Raw genomic sequence first — 13,059 nt, forward strand, 5'->3', positions numbered from 1 at the left:
TACCTGGTGGTAACCGGTTAGTAACAGTCTCTAAGGTGCAGGATAGAGTACCTGGTGGTAGCCGGTTAGTAACAGTCTCTACGGTGCAGGGTAACCTGGTGGTAGCCGGTTAGTAACAGTCTCTAAGGTGCAGGGTAGAGTAGCTGGTGGTAGCCGGTTAGTAACAGTCTCTAAGGTGCAGGTTAGAGTACTTGGTGGTAGCCAGTTAACAACAGTCTCTAATGTGCAGAGTAGAGTACCTGGTGGTAGCCGGTCAGTAAAAAGTCTCAAAGGTGCAGGGTAGAGTACCGGGTGGTAGCCGGTTAGTAACAGTCTCTAAGGTGCAGGGTAGAGTACCTGGTGGTAGCCGGTTGGTAAATGTCTCTAAGGTGCAGGGTCACCTGGTGGTAGCCGGTTAGTAACAGTCTCTAAGGTGCAGGGGTAGAGTCCCTGGTGGTAGCCGGTTAGTAACAGTCTATAAGGTGCAGGGTAACCTGGTGGTAGCCGGTTAGTAACAGTCTCTAAGGTGCAGGGGTAGAGTCCCTGGTGGTAGCCGGTTAGTAACAGTCTATAAGGTGCAGGGTAGAGTACCTGGTGGTAGCTGGTTAGTAACAGTCTCTAAGGTGCAGGGTAACCTGGTGGTAGCCGGTTAGTAACAGTCTCTAAGGTGTAGGGGTAGAGTCCCTGGTGGTAGCCGGTTAGTAACAGTCTATAAGGTGCAGGGTAGAGTACCTGGTGGTAGCCAGTTAGTAACAGTCTCTAAGGTGCAGGGTAGAGTACCTGGTGGTAACCGGTTAGTAACAGTCTATAAGGTGCAGGGTAGAGTACCTGGTGGTAGCCGGTTAGTAACAGTCTCCAAGGTGCAGGTTAGAGTACCTGGTGGTAGCCAGTCTTTAAGGTGCAGGGTAGAGTACCTGGTGGTAGCCGGTTAGTAACAGTCTCTAAGGTGCAGGGTAGAGTACCTGGTGGTAGCCGGTTAGTAACAGTCTTTAAGGTGCAGGGTAGAGTACTGGTGGTAGCCGGTTAGTAACAGTCGCTAAGGTGCAGGGTAGAGTACCTGGTGGTAGCTGGTTAGTAACAATCCCTAAGTTCCAGGGTAGAGTACCTGAGGGTTGCCGGTTAGTAACAGTCTATAAGGTGCAGGGTAACCTGGTGGTAGCCGGTAAGTAACAGTCTCTACGGTGCAGGGTAGAGTACCTGGTGGTAGCCGGTTAGTAACAGTCTCTAAGGTGCAGGGTAGAGTACTTGGTGGTAGCCGGATAGTAACAGTCTCCAAGGTGCAGGGTAGAGTACCTGGTGGTAGCCGGTTAGTAACAGTCTCCAAGGTGCAGGTTAGAGTACCTGGTGGTAGCCGGTTAGTAACAGTCTTTAAGATGCAGGGTATAGTACCGGGTGGTAGCTGGCTAGTAACAGTCTCTACGGTGTACGGTAGCGTACCTGGTGGTAGCCGGTTGGTAACAGTCTCTAAGGTGCAGGGTAACCTGGTGGTAGCCGGTTAGTAACAGTCTCTACGGTGCAGGGTAGAGTACCTGGTGGTAGCCGGTTAGTAACAGTCTATAAGGTGCATGGTAGAGTACCTGGTGGTAGCCGGTTAGTAACAGTCTCTACTGTGCAGGGTAGAGTACCTGGTGGTAGCCAGTTAGTAACAGTCTCTCAGGTGCAGGGTAGAGTACCTGGTGGTTGCCGGTTAGTAACAGTCTCTAAGGTTCAGGGTACCCTGGTGGTAGCCGGTAAGTAACAGTCTCTACGGTGCAGGGTAGAGTACTTGGTGGTAGCCGGTTAGTTACAGTCTCCAAGGTGCAGGGTAGAGTACCCGGTGGTAGCCGGTTAGTAACAGTCTCCAAGGTGCAGGTTAGAGTACCTGGTGGTAGCCGGTTAGTAACAGTCTTTAAGGTGCAGGGTATAGTACCGGGTGGTAGCTGGTTAGTAACAGTCTCTAAGGTGTAGGGTAGAGTACCTGGTGGTAGCCGGTTAGTAACAGTCTCTAAGGTGCAGGGGTAGAGTCCCTGGTGGTAGCCGGTTAGTAACAATCTATAAGGTGCAGGGTAGAGTACCTGGTGGTAGCTGGTTAGTAACAGTATCTAAGGTGCAGGGTAGAGTACCTGGTGATAGCCGGTTAGTAACAGGTTCCAATTTGCAGAGTAGAGTACCTGGTGGTAGCCAGTTAGTAACAGTCTCAAAGGTGCAGGGTAGAGTACCTGGTGGTAACCGGTTAGTAACAGTCTATAAGGTGCAGGGTAGAGTACCTGGTTGTATCCAGTTAGTAACAGTCTCTAAGGTGCAGGGTAGAGTACCTGGTGGTAGCCGGATAGTAACAGTCTCTAAGGTGCAGGGTAGAGTACCTGGTGGTAGCCGGTTAGTAACAGTCTATAAGGTGCATGGTAGAGTACCTGGTGGTAGCCGGTTAGTAACAGTCTCTACTGTGCAGGGTAGAGTACCTGGTGGTAGCCAGTTAGTAACAGTCTCTCAGGTGCAGGGTAGAGTACCTGGTGGTTGCCGGTTAGTAACAGTCTCTAAGGTTCAGGGTACCCTGGTGGTAGCCGGTAAGTAACAGTCTCTACGGTGCAGGGTAGAGTACCTGGTGGTAGCCGGTTAGTAAAAGTCTCCAAGGTGCAGGGTACAGTACCTGGTGGTAGCTGGTTAGTAACAGTCTCTAAGGTGCTGGGTAGAGTACTTGGTGGTAGCCGGTTAGTTACAGTCTCCAAGGTGCAGGGTAGAGTACCCGGTGGTAGTCGGTTAGTAACAGTCTCCAAGGTGCAGGTTAGAGTACCTGGTGGTAACCGGTTAGTAACAGTCTATAAGGTGCAGGGTAGAGTACCTGGTGGTAGCCGGTTAGTAACAGTCTCCAAGGTGCAGGTTAGAGTACCTGGTGGTAGCCAGTCTTTAAGGTGCAGGGTAGAGTACCTGGTGGTAGCCGGTTAGTAACAGTCTCTAAGGTGCAGGGTAGAGTACCTGGTGGTAGCCAGTTAGTAACAGTCTCTAAGGTGCAGGGTAGAGTACCTGGTGGTAACCGGTTAGTAACAGTCTATAAGGTGCAGGGTAGAGTACCTGGTGGTAGCCGGTTAGTAACAGTCTCCAAGGTGCAGGTTAGAGTACCTGGTGGTAGCCAGTCTTTAAGGTGCAGGGTAGAGTACCTGGTGGTAGCCGGTTAGTAACAGTCTCTAAGGTGCAGGGTAGAGTACCTGGTGGTAGCCGGTTAGTAACAGTCTTTAAGGTGCAGGGTAGAGTACTGGTGGTAGCCGGTTAGTAACAGTCGCTAAGGTGCAGGGTAGAGTACCTGGTGGTAGCTGGTTAGTAACAATCCCTAAGTTCCAGGGTAGAGTACCTGAGGGTTGCCGGTTAGTAACAGTCTATAAGGTGCAGGGTAACCTGGTGGTAGCCGGTAAGTAACAGTCTCTACGGTGCAGGGTAGAGTACCTGGTGGTAGCCGGTTAGTAACAGTCTCTAAGGTGCAGGGTAGAGTACTTGGTGGTAGCCGGATAGTAACAGTCTCCAAGGTGCAGGGTAGAGTACCTGGTGGTAGCCGGTTAGTAACAGTCTCCAAGGTGCAGGTTAGAGTACCTGGTGGTAGCCGGTTAGTAACAGTCTTTAAGATGCAGGGTATAGTACCGGGTGGTAGCTGGCTAGTAACAGTCTCTACGGTGTACGGTAGCGTACCTGGTGGTAGCCGGTTGGTAACAGTCTCTAAGGTGCAGGGTAACCTGGTGGGAGCCGGTTAGTAACAGTCTCTACGGTGCAGGGTAGAGTACCTGGTGGTAGCCGGTTAGTAACAGTCTATAAGGTGCATGGTAGAGTACCTGGTGGTAGCCGGTTAGTAACAGTCTCTACTGTGCAGGGTAGAGTACCTGGTGGTAGCCAGTTAGTAACAGTCTCTCAGGTGCAGGGTAGAGTACCTGGTGGTTGCCGGTTAGTAACAGTCTCTAAGGTTCAGGGTACCCTGGTGGTAGCCGGTAAGTAACAGTCTCTACGGTGCAGGGTAGAGTACTTGGTGGTAGCCGGTTAGTTACAGTCTCCAAGGTGCAGGGTAGAGTACCCGGTGGTAGCCGGTTAGTAACAGTCTCCAAGGTGCAGGTTAGAGTACCTGGTGGTAGCCGGTTAGTAACAGTCTTTAAGGTGCAGGGTATAGTACCGGGTGGTAGCTGGTTAGTAACAGTCTCTAAGGTGTAGGGTAGAGTACCTGGTGGTAGCCGGTTAGTAACAGTCTCTAAGGTGCAGGGGTAGAGTCCCTGGTGGTAGCCGGTTAGTAACAATCTATAAGGTGCAGGGTAGAGTACCTGGTGGTAGCTGGTTAGTAACAGTATCTAAGGTGCAGGGTAGAGTACCTGGTGATAGCCGGTTAGTAACAGGTTCCAATTTGCAGAGTAGAGTACCTGGTGGTAGCCAGTTAGTAACAGTCTCAAAGGTGCAGGGTAGAGTACCTGGTGGTAACCGGTTAGTAACAGTCTATAAGGTGCAGGGTAGAGTACCTGGTTGTATCCAGTTAGTAACAGTCTCTAAGGTGCAGGGTAGAGTACCTGGTGGTAGCCGGATAGTAACAGTCTCTAAGGTGCAGGGTAGAGTACCTGGTGGTAGCCGGTTAGTAACAGTCTATAAGGTGCATGGTAGAGTACCTGGTGGTAGCCGGTTAGTAACAGTCTCTACTGTGCAGGGTAGAGTACCTGGTGGTAGCCAGTTAGTAACAGTCTCTCAGGTGCAGGGTAGAGTACCTGGTGGTTGCCGGTTAGTAACAGTCTCTAAGGTTCAGGGTACCCTGGTGGTAGCCGGTAAGTAACAGTCTCTACGGTGCAGGGTAGAGTACCTGGTGGTAGCCGGTTAGTAAAAGTCTCCAAGGTGCAGGGTACAGTACCTGGTGGTAGCTGGTTAGTAACAGTCTCTAAGGTGCTGGGTAGAGTACTTGGTGGTAGCCGGTTAGTTACAGTCTCCAAGGTGCAGGGTAGAGTACCCGGTGGTAGTCGGTTAGTAACAGTCTCCAAGGTGCAGGTTAGAGTACCTGGTGGTAACCGGTTAGTAACAGTCTATAAGGTGCAGGGTAGAGTACCTGGTGGTAGCCGGTTAGTAACAGTCTCCAAGGTGCAGGTTAGAGTACCTGGTGGTAGCCAGTCTTTAAGGTGCAGGGTAGAGTACCTGGTGGTAGCCGGTTAGTAACAGTCTCTAAGGTGCAGGGTAGAGTACCTGGTGGTAGCCAGTTAGTAACAGTCTCTAAGGTGCAGGGTAGAGTACCTGGTGGTAACCGGTTAGTAACAGTCTATAAGGTGCAGGGTAGAGTACCTGGTGGTAGCCGGTTAGTAACAGTCTCCAAGGTGCAGGTTAGAGTACCTGGTGGTAGCCAGTCTTTAAGGTGCAGGGTAGAGTACCTGGTGGTAGCCGGTTAGTAACAGTCTCTAAGGTGCAGGGTAGAGTACCTGGTGGTAGCCGGTTAGTAACAGTCTTTAAGGTGCAGGGTAGAGTACTGGTGGTAGCCGGTTAGTAACAGTCGCTAAGGTGCAGGGTAGAGTACCTGGTGGTAGCTGGTTAGTAACAATCCCTAAGTTCCAGGGTAGAGTACCTGAGGGTTGCCGGTTAGTAACAGTCTATAAGGTGCAGGGTAACCTGGTGGTAGCCGGTAAGTAACAGTCTCTACGGTGCAGGGTAGAGTACCTGGTGGTAGCCGGTTAGTAACAGTCTCTAAGGTGCAGGGTAGAGTACTTGGTGGTAGCCGGATAGTAACAGTCTCCAAGGTGCAGGGTAGAGTACCTGGTGGTAGCCGGTTAGTAACAGTCTCCAAGGTGCAGGTTAGAGTACCTGGTGGTAGCCGGTTAGTAACAGTCTTTAAGATGCAGGGTATAGTACCGGGTGGTAGCTGGCTAGTAACAGTCTCTACGGTGTACGGTAGCGTACCTGGTGGTAGCCGGTTGGTAACAGTCTCTAAGGTGCAGGGTAACCTGGTGGGAGCCGGTTAGTAACAGTCTCTACGGTGCAGGGTAGAGTACCTGGTGGTAGCCGGTTAGTAACAGTCTATAAGGTGCATGGTAGAGTACCTGGTGGTAGCCGGTTAGTAACAGTCTCTACTGTGCAGGGTAGAGTACCTGGTGGTAGCCAGTTAGTAACAGTCTCTCAGGTGCAGGGTAGAGTACCTGGTGGTTGCCGGTTAGTAACAGTCTCTAAGGTTCAGGGTACCCTGGTGGTAGCCGGTAAGTAACAGTCTCTACGGTGCAGGGTAGAGTACTTGGTGGTAGCCGGTTAGTTACAGTCTCCAAGGTGCAGGGTAGAGTACCCGGTGGTAGCCGGTTAGTAACAGTCTCCAAGGTGCAGGTTAGAGTACCTGGTGGTAGCCGGTTAGTAACAGTCTTTAAGGTGCAGGGTATAGTACCGGGTGGTAGCTGGTTAGTAACAGTCTCTAAGGTGTAGGGTAGAGTACCTGGTGGTAGCCGGTTAGTAACAGTCTCTAAGGTGCAGGGGTAGAGTCCCTGGTGGTAGCCGGTTAGTAACAATCTATAAGGTGCAGGGTAGAGTACCTGGTGGTAGCTGGTTAGTAACAGTATCTAAGGTGCAGGGTAGAGTACCTGGTGATAGCCGGTTAGTAACAGGTTCCAATTTGCAGAGTAGAGTACCTGGTGGTAGCCAGTTAGTAACAGTCTCAAAGGTGCAGGGTAGAGTACCTGGTGGTAACCGGTTAGTAACAGTCTATAAGGTGCAGGGTAGAGTACCTGGTTGTATCCAGTTAGTAACAGTCTCTAAGGTGCAGGGTAGAGTACCTGGTGGTAGCCGGATAGTAACAGTCTCTAAGGTGCAGGGTAGAGTACCTGGTGGTAGCCGGTTAGTAACAGTCTATAAGGTGCATGGTAGAGTACCTGGTGGTAGCCGGTTAGTAACAGTCTCTACTGTGCAGGGTAGAGTACCTGGTGGTAGCCAGTTAGTAACAGTCTCTCAGGTGCAGGGTAGAGTACCTGGTGGTTGCCGGTTAGTAACAGTCTCTAAGGTTCAGGGTACCCTGGTGGTAGCCGGTAAGTAACAGTCTCTACGGTGCAGGGTAGAGTACCTGGTGGTAGCCGGTTAGTAAAAGTCTCCAAGGTGCAGGGTACAGTACCTGGTGGTAGCTGGTTAGTAACAGTCTCTAAGGTGCTGGGTAGAGTACTTGGTGGTAGCCGGTTAGTTACAGTCTCCAAGGTGCAGGGTAGAGTACCCGGTGGTAGTCGGTTAGTAACAGTCTCCAAGGTGCAGGTTAGAGTACCTGGTGGTAGCCGGTTAGTAACAGTCTTTAAGGTGCAGGGTATAGTACCGGGTGGTAGCTGGTTAGTAACAGTCTCTACGGTGTAGGGTAGAGTGCCTGGTGGTAGCCGGTTAGTAACAGTCTCTCAGGTGCAGGGTAGAGTACCTGGTGGTTGCCGGTTAGTAACAGTCTCTAAGGTTCAGGGTACCCTGGTGGTAGCCGGTAAGTAACAGTCTCTACGGTGCAGGGTAGAGTACCTGGTGGTAGCCGGTTAGTAAAAGTCTCCAAGGTGCAGGGTACAGTACCTGGTGGTAGCCGGTTAGTTACAGTCTCCAAGGTGCAGGGTAGAGTACCCGGTGGTAGTCGGTTAGTAACAGTCTCCAAGGTGCAGGTTAGAGTACCTGGTGGTAGCCGGTTAGTAACAGTCTTTAAGGTGCAGGGTATAGTACCGGGTGGTAGCTGGTTAGTAACAGTCTCTACGGTGTAGGGTAGAGTGCCTGGTGGTAGCCGGTTAGTAACAGTCTCTCAGGTGCAGGGTAGAGTACCGGGTGGTAGCCAGTTAGTAACAGTCTCTAAGGTGCAGGGTAGAGTACCTGGTGGTAGCCGGATAGTAACAGTCTCTAAGGTGCAGGGTAGAGTACCTGGTGGTAGCCGGTTAGTAACAGTCTATAAGGTGCAGGGTAGAGTACCTGGTGGTAGCCGGTTAGTAACAGTCGCTAAGGTGCAGGGTAGAGTACCTGGTGGTAGCTGGTTAGTAACAATCTCTAAGGTCCAGGGTAGAGTACCTGGTGGTAGCCAGTTAGTAACAGTCTCTACGGTGCAGGGTAGAGTACCTGGTGGCAGCGGGTTAGTAAAAGTCTCCAAGGTGCAGGGTAGAGTACCTGGTGGTAGCTGGTTAGTAACAGTCTCTAAGGTGCAGGGTAGAGTACCTGGTGATAGCCGGTTAGTAACAGTCTCCAATTTGCAGAGTAGAGTACCTGGTGGTAGCCAGTTAGTAACAGTCTCTAAGGTGCAGGGTAGAGTACCTGGTGGTAACCGGTTAGTAACAGTCTATAAGGTGCAGGGTAGAGTACCTGGTGGTAGCTGGATAGTAACAGTCTCTAAGGTGCAGGGTAGAGTACCTGGTGGTAGCCGGTTAGTAACAGTCTATAAGGTGCAGGGTAGAGTACCTGGTGGTAGCCGGTCAGTAAAAGTCTCCAAGGTTCAGGGTACAGTACCTGGTGGTAGGAGGTTAGTAACAGTATCTAAGGTGCTGGGTAGAGTACTTGGTGGTAGCCGGTTAGTAACAGTCTCCAAGGTGCAGGGTAGAGTACCCGGTGGTAGCCGGTTAGTAACAGTCTCCAAGGTGCAGGGTATAGTACCGGGTGGTAGCTGGTTAGTAACAGTCTCTACGGTGTAGGGTAGAGTGCCTGTTGGTAGCCGGTTAGTAACAGTCTCTCAGGTGCAGTGTAGAGTACCGGGTGGTAGCCGGTTAGTAACAGTCTATAAGGTGCAGGGTAGAGTACCTGGTGGTAGCCGGTTGGTAACAGTCTCTAAGGTGCAGGGTAACCTGGTGGTAACCGGTTAGTAACAGTCTCTAAGGTGCAGGGTAGAGTACCTGGTGGTAACCGGTTAGTAACAGTCTATAAGGTGCAGGGTAGAGTACCTGGTGGTAGCCGGTTAGTAACAGTCTCCAAGGTGCAGGTTAGAGTACCTGGTGGTAGCCAGTCTTTAAGGTGCAGGGTAGAGTACCTGGTGGTAGCCGGTTAGTAACAGTCTCTAAGGTGCAGGGTAGAGTACCTGGTGGTAGCCGGTTAGTAACAGTCTTTAAGGTGCAGGGTAGAGTACTGGTGGTAGCCGGTTAGTAACAGTCGCTAAGGTGCAGGGTAGAGTACCTGGTGGTAGCTGGTTAGTAACAATCCCTAAGTTCCAGGGTAGAGTACCTGAGGGTTGCCGGTTAGTAACAGTCTATAAGGTGCAGGGTAACCTGGTGGTAGCCGGTAAGTAACAGTCTCTACGGTGCAGGGTAGAGTACCTGGTGGTAGCCGGTTAGTAACAGTCTCTAAGGTGCAGGGTAGAGTACTTGGTGGTAGCCGGATAGTAACAGTCTCCAAGGTGCAGGGTAGAGTACCTGGTGGTAGCCGGTTAGTAACAGTCTCCAAGGTGCAGGTTAGAGTACCTGGTGGTAGCCGGTTAGTAACAGTCTTTAAGATGCAGGGTATAGTACCGGGTGGTAGCTGGCTAGTAACAGTCTCTACGGTGTACGGTAGCGTACCTGGTGGTAGCCGGTTGGTAACAGTCTCTAAGGTGCAGGGTAACCTGGTGGGAGCCGGTTAGTAACAGTCTCTACGGTGCAGGGTAGAGTACCTGGTGGTAGCCGGTTAGTAACAGTCTATAAGGTGCATGGTAGAGTACCTGGTGGTAGCCGGTTAGTAACAGTCTCTACTGTGCAGGGTAGAGTACCTGGTGGTAGCCAGTTAGTAACAGTCTCTCAGGTGCAGGGTAGAGTACCTGGTGGTTGCCGGTTAGTAACAGTCTCTAAGGTTCAGGGTACCCTGGTGGTAGCCGGTAAGTAACAGTCTCTACGGTGCAGGGTAGAGTACTTGGTGGTAGCCGGTTAGTTACAGTCTCCAAGGTGCAGGGTAGAGTACCCGGTGGTAGCCGGTTAGTAACAGTCTCCAAGGTGCAGGTTAGAGTACCTGGTGGTAGCCGGTTAGTAACAGTCTTTAAGGTGCAGGGTATAGTACCGGGTGGTAGCTGGTTAGTAACAGTCTCTAAGGTGTAGGGTAGAGTACCTGGTGGTAGCCGGTTAGTAACAGTCTCTAAGGTGCAGGGGTAGAGTCCCTGGTGGTAGCCGGTTAGTAACAATCTATAAGGTGCAGGGTAGAGTACCTGGTGGTAGCTGGTTAGTAACAGTATCTAAGGTGCAGGGTAGAGTACCTGGTGATAGCCGGTTAGTAACAGGTTCCAATTTGCAGAGTAGAGTACCTGGTGGTAGCCAGTTAGTAACAGTCTCAAAGGTGCAGGGTAGAGTACCTGGTGGTAACCGGTTAGTAACAGTCTATAAGGTGCAGGGTAGAGTACCTGGTTGTATCCAGTTAGTAACAGTCTCTAAGGTGCAGGGTAGAGTACCTGGTGGTAGCCGGATAGTAACAGTCTCTAAGGTGCAGGGTAGAGTACCTGGTGGTAGCCGGTTAGTAACAGTCTATAAGGTGCATGGTAGAGTACCTGGTGGTAGCCGGTTAGTAACAGTCTCTACTGTGCAGGGTAGAGTACCTGGTGGTAGCCAGTTAGTAACAGTCTCTCAGGTGCAGGGTAGAGTACCTGGTGGTTGCCGGTTAGTAACAGTCTCTAAGGTTCAGGGTACCCTGGTGGTAGCCGGTAAGTAACAGTCTCTACGGTGCAGGGTAGAGTACCTGGTGGTAGCCGGTTAGTAAAAGTCTCCAAGGTGCAGGGTACAGTACCTGGTGGTAGCTGGTTAGTAACAGTCTCTAAGGTGCTGGGTAGAGTACTTGGTGGTAGCCGGTTAGTTACAGTCTCCAAGGTGCAGGGTAGAGTACCCGGTGGTAGTCGGTTAGTAACAGTCTCCAAGGTGCAGGTTAGAGTACCTGGTGGTAACCGGTTAGTAACAGTCTATAAGGTGCAGGGTAGAGTACCTGGTGGTAGCCGGTTAGTAACAGTCTCCAAGGTGCAGGTTAGAGTACCTGGTGGTAGCCAGTCTTTAAGGTGCAGGGTAGAGTACCTGGTGGTAGCCGGTTAGTAACAGTCTCTAAGGTGCAGGGTAGAGTACCTGGTGGTAGCCAGTTAGTAACAGTCTCTAAGGTGCAGGGTAGAGTACCTGGTGGTAACCGGTTAGTAACAGTCTATAAGGTGCAGGGTAGAGTACCTGGTGGTAGCCGGTTAGTAACAGTCTCCAAGGTGCAGGTTAGAGTACCTGGTGGTAGCCAGTCTTTAAGGTGCAGGGTAGAGTACCTGGTGGTAGCCGGTTAGTAACAGTCTCTAAGGTGCAGGGTAGAGTACCTGGTGGTAGCCGGTTAGTAACAGTCTTTAAGGTGCAGGGTAGAGTACTGGTGGTAGCCGGTTAGTAACAGTCGCTAAGGTGCAGGGTAGAGTACCTGGTGGTAGCTGGTTAGTAACAATCCCTAAGTTCCAGGGTAGAGTACCTGAGGGTTGCCGGTTAGTAACAGTCTATAAGGTGCAGGGTAACCTGGTGGTAGCCGGTAAGTAACAGTCTCTACGGTGCAGGGTAGAGTACCTGGTGGTAGCCAGTTAGTAACAGTCTCTAAGGTGCAGGGTAGAGTACTTGGTGGTAGCCGGATAGTAACAGTCTCCAAGGTGCAGGGTAGAGTACCTGGTGGTAGCCGGTTAGTAACAGTCTCCAAGGTGCAGGTTAGAGTACCTGGTGGTAGCCGGTTAGTAACAGTCTTTAAGATGCAGGGTATAGTACCGGGTGGTAGCTGGCTAGTAACAGTCTCTACGGTGTACGGTAGCGTACCTGGTGGTAGCCGGTTGGTAACAGTCTCTAAGGTGCAGGGTAACCTGGTGGGAGCCGGTTAGTAACAGTCTCTACGGTGCAGGGTAGAGTACCTGGTGGTAGCCGGTTAGTAACAGTCTATAAGGTGCATGGTAGAGTACCTGGTGGTAGCCGGTTAGTAACAGTCTCTACTGTGCAGGGTAGAGTACCTGGTGGTAGCCAGTTAGTAACAGTCTCTCAGGTGCAGGGTAGAGTACCTGGTGGTTGCCGGTTAGTAACAGTCTCTAAGGTTCAGGGTACCCTGGTGGTAGCCGGTAAGTAACAGTCTCTACGGTGCAGGGTAGAGTACTTGGTGGTAGCCGGTTAGTTACAGTCTCCAAGGTGCAGGGTAGAGTACCCGGTGGTAGCCGGTTAGTAACAGTCTCCAAGGTGCAGGTTAGAGTACCTGGTGGTAGCCGGTTAGTAACAGTCTTTAAGGTGCAGGGTATAGTACCGGGTGGTAGCTGGTTAGTAACAGTCTCTAAGGTGTAGGGTAGAGTACCTGGTGGTAGCCGGTTAGTAACAGTCTCTAAGGTGCAGGGGTAGAGTCCCTGGTGGTAGCCGGTTAGTAACAATCTATAAGGTGCAGGGTAGAGTACCTGGTGGTAGCTGGTTAGTAACAGTATCTAAGGTGCAGGGTAGAGTACCTGGTGATAGCCGGTTAGTAACAGGTTCCAATTTGCAGAGTAGAGTACCTGGTGGTAGCCAGTTAGTAACAGTCTCAAAGGTGCAGGGTAGAGTACCTGGTGGTAACCGGTTAGTAACAGTCTATAAGGTGCAGGGTAGAGTACCTGGTTGTATCCAGTTAGTAACAGTCTCTAAGGTGCAGGGTAGAGTACCTGGTGGTAGCCGGATAGTAACAGTCTCTAAGGTGCAGGGTAGAGTACCTGGTGGTAGCCGGTTAGTAACAGTCTATAAGGTGCATGGTAGAGTACCTGGTGGTAGCCGGTTAGTAACAGTCTCTACTGTGCAGGGTAGAGTACCTGGTGGTAGCCAGTTAGTAACAGTCTCTCAGGTGCAGGGTAGAGTACCTGGTGGTTGCCGGTTAGTAACAGTCTCTAAGGTTCAGGGTACCCTGGTGGTAGCCGGTAAGTAACAGTCTCTACGGTGCAGGGTAGAGTACCTGGTGGTAGCCGGTTAGTAAAAGTCTCCAAGGTGCAGGGTACAGTACCTGGTGGTAGCTGGTTAGTAACAGTCTCTAAGGTGCTGGGTAGAGTACTTGGTGGTAGCCGGTTAGTTACAGTCTCCAAGGTGCAGGGTAGAGTACCCGGTGGTAGTCGGTTAGTAACAGTCTCCAAGGTGCAGGTTAGAGTACCTGGTGGTAGCCGGTTAGTAACAGTCTTTAAGGTGCAGGGTATAGTACCGGGTGGTAGCTGGTTAGTAACAGTCTCTACGGTGT

Source organism: Oncorhynchus kisutch, linkage group LG25, assembly GCF_002021735.2.
Source record: "Oncorhynchus kisutch isolate 150728-3 linkage group LG25, Okis_V2, whole genome shotgun sequence".
In the NCBI taxonomy this organism is placed as follows: Eukaryota; Metazoa; Chordata; class Actinopteri; order Salmoniformes; family Salmonidae; genus Oncorhynchus; species Oncorhynchus kisutch.